Below are 26,688 nucleotides of genomic sequence, written 5' to 3' on the forward strand. Positions count from 1 at the left end.
AAAGAAGGCAGGGATTGTTGTAAACCTCCAATTATAAACCTTTTATGTCAGCTTACCACTATTCCACATGTTTTAGACATGACTCTTTTTTTCTTGTTTTTTTATAAATTTATTTATTTTATTTATTTATTTTTGGCTGCACTGGGTTCTCATTGCTGCGCGAGGGCTCTCTCCAGCTGCGGCTAGTGGGGGCTACTCCTCGCCGCGGTGCACAGCCTTCTCATTGTGGTGGCTTCTCCTGTTGCAGAGCACAGGCTCTAGAGCACAGGCTCAGTAGCTGTGGCACATAGGCTTAGTTGCTCCGCGGCATGTGGGATCCTCCCGGACCAGGGTTAGAACCATGGTCCCCTGCATTGGCAGGTGGATTCCTAACCACTGCGTCACAAAGGAAGCCCCTAGACGTGACTCTTAGGCTGGTGAAATATTTAAGTCTGTGTACTAAACTGTGACATAAAACACAATAGCTGGCCTAGCTCTGCTACTTAGGTCTTCTTCACTGAATTGTAAAGTTCAATAAGGCTAAAATGAAAATCACCACTCCTGCATCTTTCAAGACTTTGATAATACAACAGTTGTCTATAATTCTGCTGAGGTTGCTTTTGACCTACATTGTGGCAGAAGGAGAACATTTTAAAGGCTTCCCCCTTGCTTTCTTTCATATTAGCCCTAATTCCTTCTATAAGTCATAGACAGCAATGCAGGGATTATGGCAGTTGCTGAGCATAGCTAGTCAAACAATATACACAGGATCTGCAGGAATAATTACATTATGGATACCCTATTGTATCTTACCTTGAGTAGAACTTATATCACAAGTCCATTTATCATCTGCTGCCCATCAAACACTGCTCTTTCTGGTGAACTGTAGTGGGAAGTAGTTCACAAAAATCCTCATATGGTCTGGCTATTTATTTTTCTCTGTATACAGAGAAGAGAAAAGTTTCTTCCTTGGGAAAACTAGTAGATGATTCACAGAATGTCCTTATGATCAATTTAGAAGTCTTCCTCAAGGTTATTTGTCCTCCCAATTATTGAAAGGACTCTGAGTCTACGATCTGATGTCTGGAAGTTGGCAAAGGACTGTGACTCTAATTTATAATGTCAAATGTAAATTCAGTTTGCTAGACCTAGAATTATTAAATTTATGCAAATCAAGCTAGACTTTTGTATATTATGCAAATATTTTATACTTTGTATTCCATAAATATTTTTACCTCTAAAGGAGACATTAAAAATCAAACCATTTTGCCACTCGTCGCAGAACATCAGCCATTCTTCATTAGAGAATATTGATTACAATCATCTTTCCCTTTATCATTAATTCACAAATGAAAATTCATGGTGGGAGTATCTGATTGAGGGAGCCATCCCTCTAGCTGTAAGGAGGGTAGAAAAGTAATGTTTTAATAAGAGTAGAGCATATCAATTAAGAACTGGTATTGAAATCCTTTACCATTCATAAACTCTGTGAGTTGAGGGAGTTAATTACTTACTGTACCTCACTTTCTTCATCCACAAACTAGGAATAATAGCAACTACCTAAAAGGGTCACAGGCAAGGTTCAATTATTTAATTAATGTAAAATTCTCTAACAAATGTCCAGAATATTGGGCTCAATTAGTATTAGCTACTTTCCAACATTATCATTATCATTCATTTACTATTTTTATCATTACTGTCCTCATTATTTGTCATGTTCAACTTATTCATGGAACACAAGCTCTGCCTTCTACCAATATTCATAAGGTCAGAAAGTCCCTAAATTTAGAAGTGCAATTGAAGCATCTGGAGTCAAAAAGAATAACAGTACTACATAAACTAAGCACCCGACTCACAATCTGTCAATCAAAGCTTTCTACTAATTCATTTTCTCCTACCTATCTGAAACATTTTACCCATTTTCAGTGTTATAATTTACAGCCATGTAAGTTAAGATTTTTGTATCAGGAGCTGTTGACCATCCTTTGGCACTCACTGTGCCAATATAATTAAAAGTTTTGGACACTGTCATTATATCATGTAAAACAAACATCATTAATTATTTTGCTTTATAATACCATCCTTGATTCCATCTGGGGAATATTATTACCCACATTAGAGTAGTGGTTTGTAAACGTAGTGTGAACAAAATCACTGAGGCGGACATTGATTGAGCTAGCTACATCACAGCTTGTAGAATTATGCATCTGCAGCTTAGGAATAGATAAGAAAATAATGGGAAATGGATTGCAGCAAAACTAAGGAAATAGCATCTTTTATAAATTAGTCTGCTAATGGTATGCAAAGTATTTGTATAACAGTGTTTCAAAGTAGACATGATTTAGGAGGAGCAAGCTGATAAGAGACTGGACAGTTATTTTTGGCAGAAAAACATGGAAAATAGCATTAATTTCACAAAGAAAAATAATCAGAAGCACTTTGTAACTGGTTGCATTAAGTAGAAGTGCAGCTTGATTAGGATTGGATCCAAGTTATCATTGACAAAATGGTTAAATAATAATAAAAATATCAACTTTGGATTGCACATGATGGGTTCATTGTAAGAGTCACTGAGTTTGAGTTAGCATCAGTATATTCAAATGCTGCTATTAAACCTAGGAATGCAGTTTTGGAAGTTGTCAAAGATGTGAGGATAAGGAAACCCACGATAAGTATTTACAAGTCATCAAAATTAAAATGATTTTTAAAGTCGTGAAAGCAGGTAAAACTATTAAGACTGGATGCAAATAAAAAGAGGCATAAAGATAATTTAGTAAAATGTCCTTAGAGACACACTCATTTGGATGTAAGAGTGGTCAAAGAAGAAAATATGAGATTTAGAGAAATGATAAGAAAATGACAACAGGGTATAATATAGGCTGAGACAGAAGACAGTAAAAAGCACTAGTATTGTGGAAGCAAACGAAAAAGGAAAATGTCTATCCTCAGGGAAAACTGTTATGAGATGCAGAAAGTCAGTATTTTGAAGCTGAGTGTAAATTTTTCTGAAGCTAATGTCCATGTGATTAATAATTTACAAAAAAATTGAGGTGAGAAAGCAGTTATGGAGATATAACAACTACCCTTTACACAGAAGAAGACTTACATAAGAACAAAATAAATAAATAATGCAAGAAAACGTGTGCTTTCAAATACCTTTAACATATAAATAAAAATAGTTACCAAATACAAAAGAAAAATATTATTTTCCCAGAGACCCCTGGTCAAATTTCCCAGTTAGAATCCTGACATACTTTAACATTCACCATTTAATTAGTATTATTTTTCCTTCTTTCTTGGTAATGAAAGATGAAAATTCAAGCATCCAACTATCAACTCTAGTTTTCAAATACATTCCACTAATAAAAATTCCTGTACCAAAAATGTAATTTTCTCATCATTATAATACTGAAAATTATAATGCTTAATAATTTCTTCCATTAAGTCTCCTTTGTAATTTAAAGTTGCTATTGGAGAACAGAAGACTTTCTCAACAAATCTCTTATATGAAACAATTGATATGATTGGAAGTCATCAATCAATACTTTTTATTTGAAAAAGGTCATAAGCAGAGTAAGCACATCTAACCACTTTGAAATAGGTTCTGTATTGAGTGACAAATTATTTGGATTTACCCTCTAAAAGTTCAGGTTTCCAATTTTGTTTGAACACAAGGGAAAAATGAAGAATTTTCTTTACAAGCATAAAACTGAAATAATCAGAGGGAATCAGAGGGCTAAACCAAAATTAATATGTAAATATAGTGTGCACTTTTTTTTACATAGAAATATAAGGTTAGTTTCTGCTAATATTGGCTGGTGTCCCAAAATTTCTACTCTACGGCTCTTTTGAAATAATAAAAATTTAGTGCTTGCCTAGAGAGTACAACTTGTGACTATTGGCAACAACCCATTGTTAATATACTTCAGTAACCAGAAAAAAATATTTTAAAAATATTTTGGGTGTTATATGAAATCACAGATAAATACGTAAATAAATAAGCACATTTTACTATTATGAATGAATATGGCATTTGAAGCTATGTATAGCCTCCAAGTCAGAAACTTTCTTAATGTTCCAACCAAAGTCCCTCCAAGTCAGAAACTTTCTTAATGTTCCAACCAAAGTCTTCCTATAGAGACACCATTCTCAGTAAAGAATTAAAGAGTGTATTATATTAAGACAAACGGATTTGGATTTGAATACACTGAACTTCCCCAAGAAAAGTGGTTGACTAATCTTCAACATGATGATTATGGTAAAAACAAAAATCAGTTTTATGTTTACCTGTTACATTGGTGTGGAGACCTATGATTATATTAATCATATTTGAACTTCAAAGATATCATTTATTGATTATCAGAACAAAGCCACAAAGGCATTGAGAAAAAAATCAGTTTGATTTTTTTGAAATTATTAAAAGCTAACTAGGTCAAATGACTTTTACCAAAAAAATCATCACAGATCATAGCATTACTCATCTTTTATTCTAAATTAGATACACGACATGTACTCAATACTTGAATATATTAACATAGCAAGTAACTTTCTTCGTAATTAACTCTGTGTTTTTTGTTTTTTTTTTTTTAACATTAATAGGTGTGTTACATTGTGCCCTCCCTTCTACTTCTCCCTTCCATTCTTTAGCAGCAGACAAGGTGTCTGGCTGTCTCTGTAATATGAATGGTTGAACATTTCTTGTAAAGAATGGAATACAGTATGCTGTAGGAATTGCATAAAAAATCATCAGTGGATGGAAAAAAAGTCTCTGGGACCTTGGATGTCAGTTCCAGGAGAGACAAATTTATAAGTATAACAATCTGTCTTTTATAACTGACATCTAAGGTCCCAGAGGCCTTTTCCCTATCACTAAGGATTTTTCATGCATTTCCTACAATATGAAAAAACTATGAGTGTAACATTTAGACATTTTTGCTGCACATGAAAGGAACTTTGTCAATTTTGTTGTAGTTCCATACCCAAAATCAATTTTAATATTAAAGTTTCATCTTCAATAGAAATGAGACTTCTATACCACTGCAATAAAGAAATGCTAAGATTAAGCTTGCTCAGCAATTTAATATTTCACCAGGAACCAATAATAAAGCAGTCATCTGCTCTTGTAGTGTAACAGGCACCATGTGAGGTTACATGTTCTTTTTGGGACTCAAAGAGGTGTGGTTGTCACTCACAGAACTGCGGCAGAAACACGAATGACTTGCATTAGTGGCCTGAAGGGCTGAGTGAGCTCTTCAAACTGACATTTGCCATGGAGTGTCTTAATGCCATGGAGGGCATTAAGAAAAATATTAACTGTGGCTCAAGGAGGCTAAACTATTGGACAATGCAATGCTAGAGGAATTATCCTAAAAATGTTGGAAATCATGTAAACATATTGATCAATCAATGGGGTCACGTAGACACAAAAGCTGATTCCACCTACAGGATAAAAAATTCTTTTCAAAGATTCATTTCTGCTTATAACCAAAATGGCACTACTTTGTCAGAGTCAAGCAAAGGAATAGAACAATATGGATTCTACTGATCCATGAGCATGGAAAAGTCACTTCACTTAAGCGTACTTTTGTTTCTCTAAGCAATGATTTGTAGTTTTCAGTGTATAGATCTTGTACATATTTAATTATATTTATTGGCAAAATATTACATATTTTGGGTGCTATCATGTATAGTACTTTTACATTTTAATTACATATTTTATTGCTACTAAATAAGAGTAATATATTAATAGTGGTGTTGGTTACACATTTATACATACTTTTCACAACTCATTGAGCTGCTCTACATTTTAAAAGGGTGGATTTTATGGTATGTAAATTATGTCAATATAGTCGACTCAAGAGATCTGGCAGTGTCCTTACTGTACAGGATTTTTGTGGATAGATAAATGAGATAATTCCTGTAATATGCTTATTACAGTCCTAACAAAAACTATGTACTTGACAAAAATTAGCTATCATTATTATTTTTAAATTCTGTATTGATATATAGTTTCTTTACTATAGATTAAATGTTCATTGCAACACATATATTTGAGAGTTCATGTAGAATATTATCTACATACCTAAACATGATATATTACTGGAGAGTTTTAAATATTTTAATTTTCTTGGCAAAAGATCCTTATAAAGACAGAAAATGTTATTGGTTTCAATCCTCTGATCTGAGTCCTTTGAAGTTATTCTTGGTTGCATGCTTTTAATATTCCTGCTTATACCTCTGTCTTGCTTACCCAGGATTCCACTGTTTCACTTCCAACTTCGTAACGGTTATGCTCAGAAAACTTTCATGTGTGTGCTTTACTCACACTTTTCCTCAAAGCTATTTGCTGACACAAAACACCTCTTTGTCTTAATCTTAGAGAAGGGTGACTGTGTCTTATTGGACACAGTTTTCTTGTGCTCTTATGCTTCACTGTTTAACATTACATCTACTGTCTTTCCTCCTTCCACCCACAGTATTCTTGGCAGTAGAAATTTAAATCCCTCTGGGGTGGACTTATCTATATTCAGTATTAAGTATACTAATAAAATAAGAGTAATAGTAATAATTATATATATATATATATATATACACACATATATATAATGTACCACATGACAGGGAGTTGTCATGTATCTATATGTCTATGTATCTGTATCTATATCTATATAATTTAATCCACAAAACAAGTAGGGATTGAGTGCCAATTATACTTCTATTTACAGCTAAATTTGTAGAACGGAGTAATTAAATGGCTTCCTTAACGTCTGATTGTTTTAAAGCAACGTCAAACTGAGGTAGCCTGCGTCTTGTAACCAGAATCTCAAACATTATATTCTCCTACCATTCAAAATTCTCTCTTTTGATAAGATGAATAATATTAAATTAGTTACAATGAATTATGGGGCTTAAATGATCCATGGTTAAGTCAGTTCATTTTATATCCTGGAGCGAAAACATAATGACAGGCATGGATCTCATATTTTTAACGTTTAAGTTCAAGGTAATGATATTCAAAACTCATATTCAAACTTATGTACTGTAGCTTTACATTCCACCTTTAAAATGTTAGTTATCCTTGGACAATTAACTTGGATTCCAAGTAAGATTGCATGGCATTATGTTTTCATAGAACAGGGTATGTCCCAGTGCTTTAATTAACTTGTATCTTAAACATATGCATTAGCTGTAGGTTTTTAGATGCCTTGGAGAAGTTTTTGGCTACATAAATCTTGAAGGTGTTTTTGAATGAGTTGTCTAAATGTAATGAAAAAAATAATGACATTATTTTGCCTGTATTATTCCTGGTTCTTCAAATAATAGCTCTTGATATTGCATTTAAGTAACCTTGAAATCAGTCATAAAATATCTATCTATCTAAACATCATATATATAAATGTATATGTAAACCTTATATTCATATACAATATGAACCTTAGCATGTAAGACTGAAGTATGACTATGCAGAAAAGGCACCGAGATCACAGTCACTCAGATTAATCTTCATTCTGAATGAATACTTTGGTGTGATTCAAGTAAATTCCTCTTAAGAAGTTCATATGTGATTTCTAATTATGGTGATGAAGTGAAATCCAGTTTGTTTCAATATATTATATTTAAATGGTTTAGGACTTCCCTGGTGGTTCAGTGGGTAAGACTCTGCACTTCCAATGCAGGGAGTCCGGGTTCGATCCCTGGTCAGGGAACTAGGTCCCGCATGCATGCCGCAACAAGGAAGCCCACATGCCACAACTAAGACCCGGCGCAGCCAAAAAAATAAATAATAAATAAAATATATTTTTGTAAATGTTTAAAAAGATACAGGTATCTTTCCCACTTCTACAAGGTATTTGATTATTGGCGTATTTGTGCTCAGTTTTATGACCTTCTTTATTCACAAAATGAGTTTTCATACAGGTTATAAAAAGGATCTGTCCCCATCATCACATCCTAGGCTATGCAATGTGTCTTTAATAGTTTCATGATGATATGTTTCAGGTATTTCTGGAAATGAGGCCACTGAAAACAGCTTCCAGCAAATAATGTGGTATAATAAACACCTATTTTACATTCTTTAATCATTTTAATTTGATTGCTGAGGACTACTAAAAACTGGCAAAGAAAGAAATTTTGGTTTTGCTCAATATTTTTAAAAATTCAGTGACCCTTGTGACCTAGTGCATAATAGAAAGTATATGTAATGCTTGGAGTAAGTTTACAAAGACTGAGTAAAATTGAGATAGATGGATACTGTTATTTGGAATTCTAGCATTCTTGGGATATTTAAACACATTTAAAAGGGGTGATAATGATGATGATGATGATAATCCACTAAAAATATAACTAAAAAATTAAAAGACTCAAGAAAGTCAGACCGTAAGTAGATCTGAAAATGCCACTATCAGAAATCAAAATCAGAAAATATTACTTTGTTAAAAAGTTTCCAAGTAATGAAACAGGACATAGGAAAATGTGAAATAGTTACTTTTTAAATATCTATGCAATAATGCATGAGGGGTAAATATTAGACCATTGTGCCTCTACTTGAATTACTGGCACATTTGTTCAGATACTTCATTATTTGTAAAGTGAAGGAAGCCCTTGATGTCTTAGCAGCTATTTTGAGATTTCTCCTCACAACCCTTTTCTTCAGTCGCAATTCAAAAGTTGGAAACCAGCCAGTCTGAGCCTTTAATTAGGACCTTAATTGGGTTTTTGTGCCCTAATTATAAATGAGGTAATTGTAGTAATTATAGATGAATTAGAGTAACAATAATTATAAATAAAGTCAATCTAAAGTACTTACAAAATAGCTGTTTAATGTGACAACACCACCTCAAACACTGTGATGTATTCTACGCTGTATCTCTCATTAAACCTGCATTAGGATTTCAAGAAATTGAAATTATATAATTATATATATATATATATATATTTTTGTAATGAGTCTAGTTCTTAGCCTGTCCCCCAAGCTTTAAAAAAAAGCACTATAATGTTTAAATAACGAACCCAATGTCACACAGCTAAATTAATAAATGGCAGCGTTGGAATTTGAGCATGGATAGATTCAATTCCAAAACCCACAATCTATTCAAAATGCCATTCCATCATTTCTATAGGTGAACTGCTAAACAGATAAATGAATGCCTACTCTTATTAGCTTGAATTTCTAGATACTAAAAAAAATTAACATTGTTTATTTAACATGATAAAATAAATCATAGTTTATTACACCTTTAAATAATTATTTCTAGTATTTGAATCCCATCTTTTTTAAGGGGCGTTTCTCTTATTTTCTACTTTGTAACCACCAAACGTCTGTTGCACAGTTTTTTTTTAAATCTTTCCTGGTAATCGCCTTTCAGTAATTATATATCCTTCTCTAATGAAGCAGAATACAATTAGCTCACATTATAATTTTAACCACATCTATGTGTGCTTTTTTAAACATAACCACATAACTGACACACAGCCCATTCATTTGTTACAATTGTCTTTACTAGAACTTTGACAGAAATATGATTAAATTAACTAGCATATATCGTAGGTCATCACTGAGACTAAATTCATTTTGTTTTTGTCTTGACAGGAATGTTTGGGAAATAGTTGTCAAACTCTCAGATAGCTATCAAATCCTGGCCCAGCTACTTGCAGCTGTGTGATATTGAGCTACAATTTGCTTCTTCTGAAAAACGAAGAAATAAAATCTATTGATTATATTTGTCGAGAGTTAAAATTATATAACTACCTGACTCTGCCAGGCACATAGCTGAAATGGATGGTAATAAATTGTTGCTATAATTATGAAAAGACCCTAATGTCTTGATGATGATGCATCCTAATGATTATTTATAGCCATGAAACCCATTACCCATCAAGTTCAACTAGATATTTCTCTGTATGCTGCCAAACTTAACAATACTGCTGATTGAATTGAGCTTCAGGGAAACTGCTTCTTTCAAACCTGATCCCAGCTCTTATCCTGAATAAAATAGTTCTTCATTTAAAATAATAAAATATACTAACAAGAAAATATGTTTGTGGTTTCCTATTAGAATAACTAATGACATTATGACTGAAGATACTAAAAAGAGCTGAAAATGCCAGAGAATTTATTTCAGCTTCTTATCTCAAAGTTTTAAATGTACATCTTAAACTTTTAATTTTCTGTTGACCTATTTTCACACTCACTGATAATTTCCTCAGTTTTGTCCAGGGTACAGATGAGCACCTCAAAGGCATTCTTTATTTCTCTTACTGTTTTTCTGATTTCTGTCATTTTAAAATTCTTTTTCTTAATTTCCATCTCCACATTGAAATTATCTAATCATGCATTTTGTCTATTTTTTTCCATTAGAAAAATCTAAGATATTAATCACATTTATTCCACATTTCTCCTCTGATATTTCTGACATCTGTGTTATATCTGATTCTGCTTCTTAGGGTTTCTTTATCTTTTCAGACTGTGTTTTTTCCTTATCTTTCTGTGCAACTTATAATTTTTGGCTGAAAGGTAAAAATGTTTTTAGGACATATGATAACAAGGGTTGGTTGGCTGGTTGGATTTTTGTTTATTTAAATGCTTGTCTGGTTGTACCATGGACTCAATAACACTAATTAGCTGAACTGAGATTTGTTAAGCTGAAATTTGTTAAGCTCAGTTTTACAGTTTAACATGTAGGTCAACTTTTATAAATGTCCTACATGTACTTGAAAATGTATGCTCCAGTGGACACATGTCCAGAGATCAAGTTTTTTTTAATGAAACTCCTTAAACAGTTATATATGCCATATATTTTCTGTCATTTTTTTTGAGCATTTATCGAAACCTTATGGAGATATTTTAAAACCTCTCATTATGTTGGTATATTTATCAATTTCTCATATCAAAGAGCTATAAAATTTGCTTTATATCTTTGAAACTGCTATTCTTGCATATACACTTAGAACTGTTATATCTTTCCTGAATGTTAAGGAGTTTGTCATATTATTCAAGTATATCCTTTAATCTCAAAATATTTCTCCCTTAAAATATACCTGTCTGAAATTGTACAATTATGTCATTTTATTTGCTTGTATTTGCAGAATAATTTTAATTCATATTTTATAATTTCAAACTAAATCAGTCTTTTAAATTTAGGTATGTGCTTTGGAAGCAGAATATAACTATATTATAAAAAGAAGCATTTTACAATTGAAAATTTTTATATTAGAGTTACTCTTAAATAAGCAAGGTTTCTACAGTAGCTCAGACTAACTTCAAAGTGCAAATCAGTTTAGGAACTTATTTGTAAGGAAGTAAAGAATTCAACTGTCACCTCCTTATTTATACTCTGTTTTTAAAAAACCTGATCGGGCTTCCCTGGTGGCGCAGTGGTTGAGAATCTGCCTGCTAATGCAGGGGACACGGGTTCGAGCCCTGGTCTGGGAGGATCCCGCATGCCGCGGAGCAGCTAGGCCCGTGAGCCACAAATACCGAGCCTGCGCCTCTGGAGCCTGTGCTCCGCAAAAAGAGAGGCCGCGATAGTGAGAGGTCCACGCACCGCGATGAAGAGTGGCCCCCGCTTGCCGCAACTAGAGAAAGCCCTCACACAGAAAAACGAAGACCCAGCACAACCATACATAAATAAATAAAAATAAATAAATAAATTAAAACAAACAAACAAACAAAAAAAACCTGATCATCTGGTGAAAAAACTTGAAAATATGAGTGTTTTCTACTTTTAAGGCTTTAATTGCTGAGGGTAATGACTCTGAAAAGAGATTATATTTTTATTGCCTGGGATATTTCTTGCAAAGCAGAATTTTTCATCATAGCAGTACAAGTCCTGAGGGACTGTGTTAATGGATCATGTTGCCACCAATAAACACCTTGTTGAATTGGTACTTATTTCAGAGAAAAAAGGAAGTCACTCTTCTAGAGACTGGGTCTTCTAAATGTACTGTAAAATGAAGGGCATGTAAGCTTAAGAGTAATTATTCCCATTATGCATACTTTTATGACTCAGGATATTGAGATAACAAGGAAAAAAATATAAAATAGGCATGTACAGAAAGCTCAGCAAAGATGAGGTTCTCCATGAGTATAATAGATCAAGAAATGAGAATAGATTACACATTTATAAAATTTTAAGAATTGATTATTTTATAGTATATAACACAGAAATATTTTATTAATTGATACTTAAGTTCATCAAGTGATGAAGTTGCTCCTTATAGCAGATTAGGTATCATTGGGGAGTGGGTATCATTTATCTTTTACATCTAGTATGTAGGTTATATTATTTAGAATACATCAAGAAGATCAGAATTTTAATATTAAGAATAAATCTCTACTACCTAAGGGTAAAAATAACAAGTTATCAAAGTTACGCTAAAGTCTCACAGAAACCACTTTCTGTATCATTTGATCATCTTCCATTATGTCATCTCTCAAGCACTCTTTAATTAAAAAAAATAAACATTGCCACCATGTTCTGTTAAATGGAATGTTTTGGAGCATATAAAAGTTAAGGATTTTCTTGCTCTTCAATTATACACTTTTGAATAGACTGTAAATTGAAATCTGGGTAGGGAAGATTTTTCAATATAAAATTTTTTAATATTGAAGGGAAGTGATAGAAATTGTTCAGTTTATTTGAACAAAGTTCACTGACAACCTAAGTATTTCAAAATTATCAATCAACTTAAAAGATAACATACATTTGAGAATTTATAAAAGAAAATCAATCACAGTTTACCTAAGAGACTGAAAAGCCAAAATTTATTTTTTTTATTCAGGATAGCTCTCATACTAGTTTTCTGTGCAGCAAGTTGCCAGAAACTTAGTGGCTTAAAACACCTATTTATTATCTAGCAGTTTCCATGGGTTAGGAGTCCAAGCACAGCTTAACTGAGCATTCTGCTCAGGAACTCACAAAGATGCAAAATAGTATCAGCTGCTTTCTCATGTGGAGGATGGGCTCTGGAAGAATTTTCTTCCAAGCTCATTGTCATGGTTAGCTGAATTTATTTTCTTATGATTATGGAACTGGGGCCCTGGTTTTTCACTGATTGTGGCTGTTGGCCATCCTCATGTCCAAGAAACTGCCTGCACTTTTCTGACAGGATGTCTTTTCTATCGGCATTTTCACAACATCTCTGTATAGTTCTCTGAGGCCAGGAGGAGAATAGCTCTAAGGCAATCTGTCAAGATGAAATTTTATATGTGTATTGTAATCTAGTCATGGGAGTGACATCCCATTACCTTTGTTATACTCTGCTGGTTAGAAACAAGTCAAAATTTCCATCCACACTCAATGGGATGGGACTATACAAGGATTTGACTCATTGGGTGTTACCTTACGGTGAATCTACCCAGAGCTCACTTTGAGTTTTATAATCTTTGTATTTAAATGTTTGTAATACTAAATTTTGTTAGAGATCATAGGACAATTAGCAGCCTTTACTTAACATGACTCTTCCAAGGTCCTTTGAGTAAGTTACTAGTAAGCACTGTGAACCTCCGAACCATATAGGGTAAAAGAAATGCTTAGAATAGTGATTGGTACATGGTAAATATGTAATAAGTGTAATTTATCAGTATTATTATCATTTGTTTTAATATCAGTACATATGTTGTATTTTGAAAGATAAGTATGATAAATTACACTGGAGTTTTGATGAGCGCTGGAATAGACCCACAGTGACAGGACAAATAATGGTGGGATTGGGGTGACAGAAAAATTAGCAACCAAAGACAGGAAAAAGCCTGAAGTTCCTACTGGACTGGAAACATTGTGAGTACAGGAGAACATACCACACATGCCTGATAGTCTATGGAGGTTCAAAGAGGGCTAGTTTGCTTAATGAACACAGACTTGAAAGGTAGAAAATATTTAGTCAGAATTGATGTCCCAGGCAGTTGTAATCGCTCCTAGTTAAAATCTGTCTTCCAACATTATTCCTGTCAAAAGAAGAGTGACAATAAAAGAAAATACCAAAAATAAACAATTCAAACCATCAAATTTGAAACCTTAATTAATTTCTGGCAGTTCTTGCCAGTATTCAGGGGTTTTCTCCCAGTCAGTTCTCAGCACGGAAGAAAGGTGTCCTATATTGTGACTTCCTGCACTACTGAGTTTCATTTATGACTATAGTTATTTATCAATTTATTAAATATCACTGGGGTAATAAGACTGGATGTAATGTAAAGAGAGATCCCTAACTTAGATTTCCTTGGGGAAATAGGGACAGTTGCAGATCACGAGGTTGCAAATGAGCTTAGTCTTAAAAAAAGAATTGGAGAAACGTAAGTAAAAATGTTGAAGAAAGCATCCCAGAAAAAAGCATTAGAACGTGCAAAGCCATGGAGACCTAGAAATAAATAATTTTTAAAAAGATAATTTTAGTGGAGTGATATGTCTAGAAATAGGGTGAGCTTTTTATAATATGGCAGGAGTATGAGGCTAGAGAGAGAATCCTGGACCAAAATATTGATGGCTTTAAGGAGTTGAATGTTTGTAAACATAGAAGTAGCAAACTAAGTTCTCTATTTTACAAACATCTTAGTGTTCTTAGGGTGGAGTGCAATGACAGGGGTTCATATAGGAAGATGGCACATCAATATAGGTAAAAAATTGAATTAAAGGAGGTAACCATCAATATAAGAAGGAAGGAGCTGATTCAGAAGATATTTGAGAGATGATTTTAACAGATATTTGTGGCTAATTTATGTCTGGCAAAGGAACAAAACTTGTCTCAAACTATACGGCCCTATAAGATGTCCTCGGCCACATGTGGCTTTTTACATTTAAATGTACATTAGTTAATATTAAGTCAATTGAAAAAATTCAGTTCCTCTGTAGCACTAGCCACATTTCAAGTGTTCAATAGTCATATTTGGCCAGTGGCTACTATATTGAAAAGCATAGATATTAGACAACACTGTCATAGAATAAATCCCAGATACTTAATGTGGGCTACCTGTGTGTTAGAAGAAGCATACTAAAAATAAATAAATATGGGAAATAACATAATGAGATGAATTACTATAGATATGTTTTGTTTGAGTTATATGTGAATATATGAGTTTTCTATCACTCTTCTGCTTTTATCAATATTTCAAGAACATTCTTGTTCATATATCTTTCTATTTATATGCAAAACTATAGGCTAAATTCCTAAGTGAACATTTTTTACTACAAGAATATGTACATTTATAATTAAAAATAGTTGCCAAATTATCCTCCAATTTATATTATCTACTGGTAAGATAAATCTTATTTCCTACAAACCAATATAAGCTATGTAATACAAAAAAAGTGTATTTTTCTGCAAAGTATAAAATGTCATCTTATTTTTTAACTAACATTTATCTAATTATGAGTGAGTCTAAACAACTTTTCATATTTTTAATCCATTTATGTATTTTTTCAGGACATGTTTTCAAATTTTAAGTCTCTTTTTTTTGTATTTTTCTTATTGATTTATAAGATATTTTTATAATTTAGAATAGAATATTTGTCATGGGGTTGTCTTATGAGATAAAAATTATTTTTCCTACTTATTTATTCCTTCAAGGACTTTGTCTACGGTCACATTACATCCCCTTTTAAATGTTGTTAAATTTATCAATACTTATTTTACAATTTCTGGAATACAACTTTTGTTGACCTACAAAATCACTCATTTCCCTTTTGGTATTTTTATAGTTTCTATGTTAAAATGTTTGACCCATAAGGAATTTATTTTAATTTAATAATAACAATTTTTTTTTTTAATTTAGCTATATAAACATATGGAAAACAGGGGGAGAATTAAGGTGCTTCCTCAGTTTTGTTGGATTTCTTTTATTGTTGATTTAAGCAACAAAAAAACCCCCCAGTTTTTATATGTTTATATGCAAAAGAAAAACAATAGAAATCTTATATCTGTAAGTGAAACAATTCCCAATGAATGTAGGAAAAAAACAATACCACTTTTCTCAAAACTATACTGATTGAAATAAATGACCCAAATATTACAATAAGTCAAAAACAATTAATGGAAGTTCAATTTTAAAAGAAAAAAAATTCATATAATATGGTAGTTAAACTTGAAATAAATTAATCTAAGAGAATTAACTGATATAAATGTTCATAATCAGATTACTTTGACAGAAAGTTAATCATGAAGAAATTGGGAGATAAAGTGGGGTCTCAGCTATTGGAGAAATAGCTTGTATAATAGAATTAAGACAAACAATAATATATTAGAAAATTGCTAATTTAAGCTTGCTTATATAATCTCTTCCCTAAGGGTAAGTATCAATTAATAACTGATAAGGAGACAGAAACTGCACCATAATTTGGAAATTGAATATAAAGAATTATTTACTTGTAAAATGTTGTTATCTACAAAAAGAAAACCCAGTAAAGTAAAAAAGAACTCTAAGGAATACAGGGATAGTCTATATATGGAGTAGCTACTGTTTCTAGGGCTAAGGATCAAAAAAATTGCATTGCAGACCTCATTTGAGAGGGAGTAACCAAAGTCACTGTAAAGTACAGAAATTCAGGACAGGGATGTAAGAGTTAGTCAAAAGGAAGCAATTGCTGAAGTGCTATGGAAACTCACTAGAGACTGTGTAACACAGGATCTCAGACTCTTGTTGGCGGACATGACATAGGAGGGAAAAGCAAAACATACCAGGACCAGGAAAAGTAGTTCCTACCTGTGCTTTGTCCTCCAGTTCTGTCTACTGACAAAGTATAACATCAAATTGTTTGCAGGTGTTGGGCTGAACCCTACAGGCCTACAAGCCATGTGCTTGCTCAGCTTCAAGACCAAAGAGCCCGGAGCCAGCAGCAGAGACATCAATGGTTTAATGGATGGGGGAGCTTATACATCTGAAGCAAGGTCCTGGAGCGAGGACACCCCACCATGTGCAGCGGATGGTGGGCAGGACATAGCAGTCCTCACTTCCAGGGAAGGGAAGATTGCCAGTAATAGGGGGAACTGATGTCAGGTTGGCTTATTGGTTACCAGGGAAACTAGTAAAGGGGTACGCCTCTCACCTTTGATAAGAACAGTCACTAGCTGGGGCCTGGAGCAAGTATGTAAGAAGGTCAGTCAGGGAGTAGGGTGTAGGTGAAGCAGGCACTGGTAGAGCAGGGAATGTAGAGAGAGCAAGAGAACAGCCATCTTGAGTGGCCTGACCATACACAGGGCACAACTTCATTATCAAATAACAGGTCAAAGAAAGGTGGATGTGGAGCTCAGAGGTAATAACTTGATAACGGGTGTAGTACACACATTTTGCTATTTAGCTTCTTTATATACCCTTATATTCATATTTGAATGTCAACACCATAAAACTACCCTTGTTTCCACTGAGCAAAATATATCATTTGTCATCATTTGTACAAGTGGAGTTCTCATGCTTTCCCCAAAATGAGACTGAATAGTCTCTTACTTAAAGACTAATTTTAAAGTTAATCTCCAACTGTATGCATGTAAAATAATAAAGGCAGGAGATAAATGAAGAACATAATTAATATATACAAAATATATTTACATACATACACAAGGGAATTATGCAAAGTTATTATTTTTTTCTGTAATTGGACATAAACTCATAGTTGATATCATATCTGTCTTCTTTTACTGCTTTTTCATATTTGTTCTCAGCAAGAATCTTAGCCGGTGTTGTGCTTTGCCTGGTGAAGTGACCCCAAACTTTCCTTCTGAAAGGCTGAGTCCTGAATCATCCTGCCTTTTGTGGTTGCTCTTTATGGTTAGCCATGGGAGTATTAACAAACATCCTAGAGAAATTCCTCTGTAACTCACATAATCTTACTTGTCCATTTCTCTTTGCAATAACTGAATTTCTTTTCAGTAAAAGAAATCACCCATTCCAGTGAGTAAAATAACTCTCTTTCCTGTCTGTTCATTTAGACACTGATGTAAGAAACCCACAAAGGCCAGATAGCAGTCTTGTCCTCAAATTCAGTGAAACATTGTGTGAGTTGGTGGAAGCATTCTTCTTTGGAAACTAAAATTTTCAAACCAACAGAGAAAAAAACTGCCAAATACGGATCAAAACTTCTGCAAGTGGATTATTAGGTATAATAATGAGAAGAGCAACTTCCACTTCCACCCCTTGATTCCAGAACCCACATATACTAGTTATGGATGGAAAGCACTATATATTTATACCAGTCTCTACTGCAAAGCATATATTACAACCTGTAAGATAGAAAACAATCCTTTCAGGGTGTTATCTCCTAAACTGTGCTATAATCAAGTCTTCATCAAGCCATTCCAACTTTCTACTAGGACAAATTCATCTGGATATGAGGTATATGGTAAAACCAGTTAATTCTATGGCCTTAAGCCATTGCTATACTTTTTTTTTTTTTTTTTTCTGTGAAATAAGTTCCTTGACATGAAGCAAAGCTGTGTGCAATACCATGATGATGGATAGGGCATTCCATGTGTCCACAGATGATGGTGGTAAAAGAAGTATTTTAGCCAAGAAGGATAAATGTATACACAGAATATGTGTCAATTTCAATGAGAACAAATCTCTGTCCCCTCCATGATGTAAGTCATCTAATGTAATCAACCTGCTACGAGGACGTTAGCTGGTTCCCTTTAGGAATGAAACCATTTTGAGGACTCAGTGTTAGTTTCTGTTATTGGAAGATTAGGTGATCTGTAGGAGCAGTCATCTTGAGTGGGGCAGTAATGCTGCAATCGTCCACTTTCAGGTAATACCAGCATATCTTGCAGATCCATTTGTAAACCAGGCTCAAGTGTTTTATTTCCAGTCAAATGGTAAAATGGAACTCCCATGAGTCCATAGGTGTGGATTAATGGAAAGGAAGAAATGCAGATGGAATCAGTGTCAAAAGAGACCGAGGCATTTGCTTATGCAATTTACTTGTATATTCTTGCCCTGCTCCAACCCTTTCTTTTATATATTGTCTCTACTTGATGATAGATTACTACTGCACATATCCAACTTTATGAATAGATGGATCAGACATGGGAAACTCAGGCTGCCTGTTCACCTGATGTCACCTTCTGTTTGTTCCCTTCCAAAGCCTAATAGTAAGCCAGAAGTTGTTTCTCAGAATAAGGCAATTTGCTTTCAGTAAAGGACATAGATTGCCTCCAGAATCCTAAAGGCTATCCTTATGATTCTTCCATTGGTGCTTACCAGGATGCTCTGTACAGCATTTCAGTTTGGCACAGATACTTTGAGTATCAGTGGGTCTACTGAATCATTAGGCCTATGTGGAAGAGTAGCTGGCACTATAGCCTGGATTTACTGCAAAGCCATTTCTTGCTTTAGCCCTCACTCAAAATAGGTAGGCTTAACATGTGATTTAGTAAACATGTTGAAGAACCACACTGAAATGTGATGTATGTTGCCTCCACAGTCTTAAAACCCATACCAAACATCGAGCCTGTATATTTTCTTTGTGGCTGTGCAGAGTAAAGTAACTCGTCTTTTACCCCTAAGGGAAATCCTGAGATGTTTCAGACCACTGAACTCACAGAAACTTCAATGAAACAACATGCTTGTAAATTTGCGTGCGGTTTATCTCTCAGATTCTGAGTAGCATTTGTCTTACTAAGATATCTCACAGTAATTACTCATCAGATCTAGTCAACCTAACATCATCAATGTAGTGGATCAGTGTGGTGTTTTGTTGAAAGTCAAGATGATCAAGTTCTCTGCAGACTAAATTATATATAGAACAAGAAAATTGATATGGCCCTATGGCAAGGCTGTGAAGGTTTACTGTCAGCCTTGCCAGATCAAAGCAAACAATTGCTAGTGATCCTTACAATATGGACAAAATAAAGCATTATCCATGCCAATGGGAGTACACAAAGTATTCAATAATGTATTGACTTATTCCAGTAATCATATTGATAGTATGATTGGGACAGCAGTTACAATTGGATCACTACCTGATTAAGTTTATGATGGTCTATAGTGAATCTCCAAGATACATTCCCCTTTTGCACGGGCCAAACAGGCAAATTAAATGGGTATGTATTACTTATCACCCCCCTTGCATCTTTAAAATACTTGATAGTGGCACTAATTTCTGCAAGTCTTCCAAAGTTGTGGTGTTGCTTTTGGTTTACCTCCTTTCCAGTTTTTCATGGGCCATAGTGATGGCTTGGATCCCCAGAAATTATTCTCAATTCAGAACCAATGTCAATTGTCAATTCAGAGCCAATTCCCATAAATTCTGAGCATTTACTTGTTCTAGTATACAGGCATTCTATAAATGTCTTCCAGCTCCTTTGAAAAAGTCTTGAAAGAATATTATAGGATATACTTGCTGCAACCATGCAGGGTTCTATTCCAAGTGGGACCAGTTTCCTTTATAATCAAGGTGCTCTGTTACTGTGACCTGGCTTCAGTCTAGAAGCTGGGTGCAAGGCCATGATTTTTCATCCATGATTTTTCATTGTAGTGACTCATCAGTTTTTTGAACACCAGATCTAGAAGGCTTTTTCCCCCCTGTTATATAAGTCATACAATATTCTAGTATGCTGTCCATCTACTTGCTTTTTTGGGAGGTGATGATTAAATAGGTACATCGAGATCCCTATGGGCCAAAGCTTTAATCAGTTACCAGTGTGTCCTCGCTGTTCTTCACAGTAAATTGTTGGAAGATATTCTCCATGAATATTTTCATGTTTCTATATGACCCTCGAGGAGCATGTTTGAATAGTGAAGACTTTAGAAGCTAGAGATAATGTATCACTCTGAAGAAGTTTTGAGAATTCTCTCCCTGGAGATATTTCCTTACGTTCATGTTGATATCTGACTATTTATGGGTCAAGAAGCAATAAGGGATGATTTCTTGGGGTCTTGAGAAGAATCAGTACCCTCTTGCAAGTGTTTGCACCAGGAGAGATTATCACAGTGTTTTCAAGCAAAGGAAGACTAATTTCTTCAGACAAAGATGGTCAGTCTAACTAAGTGGAACAGGGATGCTTAGAGTTAGTAAAAGGTTCAGACAGTTAGTTTCTTCTAAGTCCAACCTGTTCATAGGATTAAGCTCCTATTTAACAAAACAAGAAATGAGCTGAGAGCAGTCAATTATAACTGCCACAGAATAGGGCTAATTTTTTTAAAAACAGAGTAATTGCAAACAGTTACCACAGATGTAAAGGTTTAAATAAGACTGCCAGGAAAACAAGTTGATTATTTGGCTCAGAAATAACCAATATTTCAGTCTACCCCCATTGCTCATGAAAGGCAATTTATCAATACATCCTCTGTCCTTGAAACCCTATTGAAATACACATATAACCTTTTTCAACAAAACACTATAGGTACAACTGTAATTTCATGCCTAAAATAAAAATTGTATTGTGAGATAACTTAATATAATAAAATATGTTTTAATACAGGTTGACGACATTTGTTTACATTTAATAAAAACACTCATTAAATTACTACCCATAATAACGTGTGAAGATGAATGGTATATTAACACTATTTACCTTTTGTAGAAACTGAAGAACACAAGAAATTAAGTCACTGACCCAAAACCACTGAATGATTTAAGAATTAAATTCTCATCTGTTGACTCATTGTTGACCAACATATATTACTTTTTTATTACAATAGCTAAAAAATTTCATGAATTAATTTCATTTTTCTTATGCAGGGCAACGGATAATAATGATCATATTATTGTGTTGTATATTATACGATGGTGATTTCTGTCTTAAAGTTCATGGGAAAAAAGATACATTCTAGTTTGGGAGGAATAGGGGAGAAGATATATGTTTTGTAGATAACTAGGCTTACCAAAGTTAGGAAAAAATGAGATAAATAATGAATAATTTTCTTTTAAGCCAATTGAAAATAAGAGCTAAAATATTTTCAATTCATCCTTTAGTCCATCTGCCATTTTCACACTTTATTGCATCAACTGTTCCAATCTTTCTCAGTCATTTTCTACTTACAAAAAATTATCCATATTCTTCTATATTAACCTAAGAACCCCTGGCATATGCATTGCTTCAGTGCTTATTTACTACAATAAAAATTTCCAGCAAATATTGTCTGAATACTGGTCTTCTGCCATCCCATTCATGTGTGACACCCATTTGTTATCCTGCTAGCTACTGGCCCATTTCCTGCTGTGAGTACTCAAAGAACTGTCCACCTTGAGGTTATGATGCAAAGTAACCTAGTTGTTTTTTATCCATCCATGTCCCTTTTGTCTCTGTCACTCTTTAAGGATTTTGCCAGCATCAGAGCATGAGTTAAAATGTGATCAAAATCAATATTATTTGTGACCAGTATGCTATTTTTTACTATACTGCTGATGGACTACTTCTAAACAAATGTGACTAGTAGTCACAGTCATGACAATAATTTGTGATGAGAAAAAAAAAGGAAATGTTTGGTTTTCTTACCCTTAGAACATCTTTTACTCTTTGCTGTTAGCTGTGCTCACATGCTCATCCCAGTAGGTATTTCCCTGAGAGCTACATGCAGATAAATGAGGGGAAACTGTAGCCCCTGGTGGGGATTTTGAACCACCTGTACAAATACAGTTGTCTTTCTATCTATCTCCTGGGATCCAGGGTAGGGGAAACATGAGCCAGAGTATATAAATGTTCTTCATTTCAAGCTTTTATTTATGATATGGCAACCAATAACTTTTTAAATCCAAATTGAGTGAAAATATAATTTTCCACATTGACCTGACATTAGAAGGTCAATTTTCCAATTTCAGTTAAGCTTAAATATAAGAAAACAATTATAATGATAATAATAATGACAATAATAGTATTAATTGCAAACAAGAATGAATCAAGCTCTATGCCAAGTGTTTTCCATGAATTATTTCACTGATGCTCATTACCTAGTGTTATTTATCAAGAAACTGAGAATTAGATGTATTGAATAATTTATTCAAAATGATCATTTATCAGTAAAAAATATTGTCATTGGCTAAATCCTTTAACAGTTCCACAAGCAGAAAGGGTTCTGCTATTTTCTTAAGACAGTGAAGACGAAGCTTGAGAAGAGTAGGTGTAATCTGTAAATGTAATTAGTAATTAGGTTATTTTACACATGAGAAAAATAGACATCAAGAAGTTAAGGAGGGGACTGGGCAAGATGGCAGAAGAGTAAGACGCGGAGATCACCTTCCTTCCCACAGATACATTAGAAATACATCTACACATAGAACTGCTCCTACAGAACACCCACTGAACGCTGGCAGAAGACGTCAGACCTCCCAAAAGGCAAGACACTCCCCACGTACTTGCGTAGGGCAAAAGAAAAAAGAAATAACACAGACAAAAGAATAGGGATGGGACCTGCACCAGTGGGAGGGAGCTGTGAAGGAGGAAAGGTTTCCACACACTAGGAAGCCCCTTTGCGGGCAGAGACTGTGGGTGGCAGAGGGGGGAAGCTTTGGAACCACGGAGGAGAGCACAGCCACAGGGGTGCGGAGGGCAAAGCGGAGAGATTCCCGCACACAGGAGCGGTACCGACCAGCACTCACCAGCCCGAGAGGCTTGTCTGCTCACTCGCCGGGGCGGGCAGGGACTGGAAGCTGAGGCTTGGGCTTCAGTCGGATAGCAGGGAGAGGACTGGGGTTGGCGGTGTGAACACAGCCTGAAGGGGTTAGTGCACCACAGCTAGCCGGGAGGGAGTCCGGGAAAAAGGCTGCAGCTGCCGAACAGGCAAGAGACTTTTTCTTGCCTCTTGTTTCGCAGTGCGCAAGGAGAGGGGATTCAGAGCACCGCCTAAACGAGCTCCAGAGACGGGCACGAGCCGCGGCTATCAGTGCGAAACCCAGAGACGGGCATGAGACGCTAAGGCTGCTGCTACCACCACCAAGAAGCCCGTGTGCAAGCACAGGTCACTCTCCACACCGCCCCTCCCGGGAGCCTGTGCAGCCCGCCACTGCCAGGGTCCCGTGAGACAGGGACAACTTCCCCGGGAGAACGCATGGTGCGCCTCCGGCTGCGGCAACGTCACTCAGGCCTCTGCCGCTGCAGGCTCGCCACTCATCCGTACCCCTCTCTCCCCACTGCCTGAGTGAGCCAGAACCCCTGAATCAGCTGCTCCTTTAACCCCATCCTGTCTGAGCAAAGAACAGACGCCCTCAGGCGACCTGCACGCAGAGGCGGGTCCAACTCCAAAGCTGAACCCCAGGAGCTGTATGAACAAAGAAGAGAAAGGGAAATTTCTCCCAGCAGCCTCAGAAGCAACGGATTAAAGCTCCACAAACAACCTGATGTACCTGCATCTGTTGAATAACTGAATAGACAACGAATCATCCCAAATTCAGGAGGTGGACTTTGGGAGCAGGATATATTAATTTTTCCCCTTTTCCTTTTTTTGTGAGTGTATATCTGCATGCTTCTGGGTGAGATTTTGTCTGTATAGCTTTGCTTTCACCATTTGCCCTAGGGTTCGGTCCGTCCGTGTTTTGTTTTTATACTTAAAAAATTTTTTTTTCTTAATAAATTTTTTCATAATAATTTTTTCCTTATTTTTTATTTTAAAAAATTTAAAAAAATATTCTCTTAATAAATTTTTTCTTATTTTTTATTTTAAAAAATTAAAAATGTTTTTCTTAATAAATTTTTTTCTTAATAATTTTTTCTTACTTTATAATATAAAAAAATAAATAAATTTATTTTAAAAAATTAAAAAAAATGTTTCTTAATTGTTTTTCTTATTTTTTATTATAATAGCTTTATTTTATTTTATTTTATTTTATTCTCTTTCTCTCTTTCTTTCTATTTTTTCTCCCTTTTAACCTGAACCGTGTGGATGAAAGGCTCTTGGTACTCCAGCCAGCATCAGGGCTGTGCCTCTGAGGTGGGAGAGCCAACTTCAGGACACTGGTCCACAAGAGACCTCCCAGCTCCACATAATACTAAAGGGCAAAAATCTCTCAGAAATCTCCATCTCAACATCAAGACCCAGCTTCACTCAACGACCAGCAAGCTACAATCCTGGACACCCTATGCCAAACAACTAGCAAGACAGGAACACAGCCCCATCCATTAGCAGAGAGGCTGCCTAAAATCATAATAAGGCCACAGACACCCCCAAAACACACCACCAGATGTGGACGTGCCCATGAGAAAGATCCAGCCTCATCCACCAGAACACAGGCACTAGTCCCCTCCACCAGGAAGCCTACACAACCCACTGAACCAACCTTAGCCACTGGGGACAGATACCAACAACAAAGGGAACTACGAATCTGCAGCCTGTGAAAAGGAGACCCCAAACACAGTAAGATAAGCAAAATGAGAAGACAGAAAAACACACAGCAGATGAAGGAACAGGGTCAAAACACACCTGACCTAACAAATGAAGAGGAAATAGGCAGTCTACCTGAAAAAGAATTCAGAATAATGATAGTAAAGATGATCCAAAATCTTGGAAATAGAATAGACAAAATGCAAGAAACATTTAACAAGGACTTAGAAGGACTAAAGAGGAACCAAGCAATGATGAAAAACACAATAAATGAAATTAAAAATACTCTAGATGGGATCACTAGCAGAATAACTGCGGCAGAAGAATGGGTAAGTGACCTGGAAGATAAAATAGTGGAAATAACTACTGCAGAGCAGAATAAAGAAAAAAGAATGAAAAGAACTGAGGACAGTCTCAGAGACCTCTGGGACCACATTAAACACACCAACATTCGAATTATAGGGGTCCCAGAAGAAGAAGAGAAAGAGAAAGGGATTGAGAAAATATTTGAAGAGATTATAGTTGAAAAGTTCCCTAATATAGGAAAGGAAATAGTTAATCAAGTCCTGGAAGCACAGAGAGTCCCATACAGGATACATCCAAGGAGAAACATGCCAAGACACATATTAATCAAACTATCAAAAATTAAATATAAAGAAAACATATTAAAAGCAGCAAGGGAAAAACAACAAATAACACACAAGGGAATCCCCATAAGGTTAACAACTGATCTTTCAGCAGAAACTTTGCAAGCCGGAAGGGAGTGGCAGGATATATTTAATGTAATGAAGAAGAAAAACGTACAACCAAGATTACTCTACCTGGCAAGGATCTCATTCAGATTTGAGGGAGAAATTAAAACCTTTACAGACAAGCAAAAGCTGAGAGAGTTCAGCACCACCAAACCAGCTGTACAACAAATGCTAAAGGAACTTCTCTAAGCAGGAAACACAAGAGAAGGAAAAGACCTACAATAACAAACCGAAAACATTTAAGAAAATGGGAATAAGAACATACATATAGATAATTACCTTAAATGTAATTGGATTAAATGCTCCCACCAAAAGACACAGACTGGCTGAATGGATACAAAAACAAGACCCATATATATGCTGTCTACAAGAGACCAACTTCAGACCTAGGGACACATACAGACTGAAAGTGAGGGGATGGAAAAAGATATTCCATGCAAATGGAAATCAAAAGAAAGCTGGAGTAGCAATTCTCATATCAGACAAAATAGACTTTAAAATAAAGACTATTACAAGAGACAAAGAAAGACACTATATAATGATCAAGGGATCGATTCAAGAAGAAGATATAAAAATTGTAAATATTTATGCACCCAACATAGGAGCACCTCAATACATAAGGCAAATACTAACAGCCATAAAAGGGGAAATCGATAGTAACACAATCATAGTAGGGGACTTTAACAACCCACTTTCACCAATGGACAGATCATCCAA

General features: G+C 35.0%; 1 long non-coding RNA gene across 1 annotated transcript; it reads right to left on the reverse strand.

The window, feature by feature from the left end:
* Positions 1-4,545: 4,545 nt before the first annotated feature.
* On the reverse strand, positions 4,546-23,468 carry LOC309647528. Its single transcript, XR_014256146.1, has 2 exons — positions 11,657-23,468; positions 4,546-11,327 (listed from the first exon to the last, which is right to left on the reverse strand). It is a non-coding gene; the product is annotated as an uncharacterized lncRNA (long non-coding RNA).
* Between the last annotated feature and the right edge of the window lie 3,220 nt (positions 23,469-26,688).

The sequence above is a fragment of the Balaenoptera physalus genome, assembly GCF_965194825.1.
Source record: "Balaenoptera physalus genome assembly, chromosome: 18".
Classification (NCBI taxonomy): domain Eukaryota; kingdom Metazoa; phylum Chordata; class Mammalia; order Artiodactyla; family Balaenopteridae; genus Balaenoptera; species Balaenoptera physalus.